Source organism: Suncus etruscus, chromosome 11 (assembly GCF_024139225.1).
Source record: "Suncus etruscus isolate mSunEtr1 chromosome 11, mSunEtr1.pri.cur, whole genome shotgun sequence".
Taxonomy (NCBI): domain Eukaryota; kingdom Metazoa; phylum Chordata; class Mammalia; order Eulipotyphla; family Soricidae; genus Suncus; species Suncus etruscus.
The window spans coordinates 66,272,969-66,275,698 of NC_064858.1; positions in this window are offsets into that span (position 1 = coordinate 66,272,969).

A 2,730-nucleotide genomic window follows, 5' to 3' on the forward strand; every position below is an offset into this window, starting at 1 on the left:
TCACCAGGGAGATGCAAATCAAAACAACGATGAGATACCACCTCACACCCCAGAGAATGGCACACATCACAAAGAATGAGAATAAACAGTGTTGGCGGGGATGTGGAGAGAAAGGAACTCTTATCCACTGCTGGTGGGAATGCTGTCTAGTTCAACCTTTATGGAAAGCGATATGGAGATTCCTCCAAAAACTGGAAATCGAGCTCCCATACGATCCAGCTATACCACTCCTAGGAATATACCCTAGGAACACAAAAATACAATACAAAAACCCCTTCCTTACACCTATATTCATTGCAGCTCTATTTACCATAGCAAGACTCTGGAAACAACCAAGATGCCCTTCAACAGACGAATGGCTAAAGAAACTGTGGTACATATACACAATGGAATATTATGCAGCTGTCAGGAGAGATGAAGTCATGAATTTTTCCTATACATGGATGTACATGGAATCTATTATGCTGAGTGAAATAAGTCAGAGAGAGAGAGAAAAACGCAGAATGGTCTCACTCATCTATGGGTTTTAAGAAAAATGAAAGACACCCTTGTAATAATAATTTTCAGACACAAAAGAGAAAAGAGCTGGAAGTTCCAGCTCACCTCAGGAAGCTCACCACAAAGAGTGATGAGTTTAGTTAGAGAAATAACTACATTTTGAACTGTCCTAATATTGAGAATGTATGAGGGAAATGTTGAGCCTGTTTAGGGTACAGGCGGGGGTTGGGTGGGGAGGAGGGAGATTTGGGACTTGGGTGATGGGAATGTTGCACTGGTGATGGGTGGTGTTCCTTTTATGACTGAAACCCAAACACAATCATGTATGTAATCAAGGTGTTTAAATAAAAAAAAATTAAAAAAAAAGTTTATCGAGAACAAAATAGGTAGAACATTTGAGGACCTATATATCAAAAAGGTCTTCGAGAATGGAGCACCAATGGCAAGAACTTTAGCATTGAACATAAACAAATGGGACTACATCAAAATAAAAAGCTTCTGCATGGCAAAAGAAACCTTACTTAATGCAAGAAGACAGTTAACAGAATGGGAAAAAATCTTTTCACTCGACATATCAGACAAAGGACTGATATCTAGAATATACAAAGCACTCAGAAAGCTGAGCCCCCTGAAACCAAATAAAACCTTAAAAATGGGGAGAGAAAATGAATAGACACTTCTCTGAAGGAGACAGAAGGATGGCCAACAAACACATAATAACATGCTCACCTTCACTCTTCATCAGAGAGATCCAAATCAAGACCACAATGAGATACCACCTTACAGCAGTAAGGATGGCTCACATCAAAAATAATGGGAACAATCTCTGTTGGCGGGGATGCGGTATGAAAGGAACTCTCATCCACTGCTGGTGGGAATGCCCCCTATTCCAACACCTATGGAGAACAGTCTGGAGAGTGCTCAAAGAACTTAGAATTGAGCTGCCATTTGACAAGCAATTCCTCTCCTAGGTATATACCCCCAAGGTGGAAGGACATTCATTCCAAAATGAATAGTTCACCCCACTATTTATCGCAGCACTCAGTATAATAGCCAAGTCTTGGAACTAACCTCGATGTCCAACAACAGATGAATGGATCATAAAGATGTGGTATCTATACACAATGGAATATTACATGGCAGTCAGAAATGATACAATCACAGACTTTGCAGCAACGTGGATGGACCTACATCATATTATGTTAAAAAAAAGTAAGTCAGAAGACAAAAGAAACCAACAAAGAAATAAAAGGCAAAGCATTGGAAGGAAAAATCCAATATCTAATGAAAAAGGACAAAACAATCTAAGAATTGTGGGTATACAAGAAGGGGAGGAAATAGGGAAGGGGGAAGAACAGGTAGTCAGGGAGATAATAACAGAGAACTTCCCCACCCTCTGCAAAGAAACTTTAGGGCAAATCCAGGAAGTCAAGAGAGTCCCTAATAACATAGACCCTAATAAACCAACACCAAGACATATAATAATCCAAATGGCAAAAACACAAAGAGAAAGAGGAACTCCTTAATGCAGTAAGGGAGAAAAAAACCTCAAGTACAAAGGAAGAATGGTAGCACTATTCTGAAGCATCTAGAACATACATCTTATACACAACTAATACTTAACAATCAAATAACAGTGTTTAACAGGGTAGAAACTCCAAACACTGTAATATTCAACATATACTCGGGAGCAGTGCCCAAAATATATAAAAAGGGAACAATGCAAACTCTTGACTACATATTATACCACAAAGAAAACAGCAATACCAGAAACAGTAGCATAGAGAGGACAGATATGTAATCAGCCTTCTACAACAAAGGCCCACAATAATCCCTTAGAGTTTGTATACAGAAACACAGGTAAAGAACACCACGGGAAATCACTGACTCCAATGAAAACATCCCACAACAAACTATGTTTTAATGCCTTTATCTTACTATATTTAAAATAACCTCTCAGCTTTTCTGTCCACAGGTGTCCTTAAATACAAATGGCGGAAAAACTAAGATGGCAGCTCAGGATACCACACGAGATACCATACCTAGCTTGCACTACGAGATGGCCCCAAGAAAACTCTTTAACATACACTTTATCTCTAGGTTATACCTTCTTTTAGGAATTGAAGCACGTGACCAGTCAGACCACCGAAGCAGTAACTGCGATGTACAGACTTAAAGTACAGGCTCTATTCTTCAAACACATTCAAGCAAACTAGCATTCCTTTGCTATTC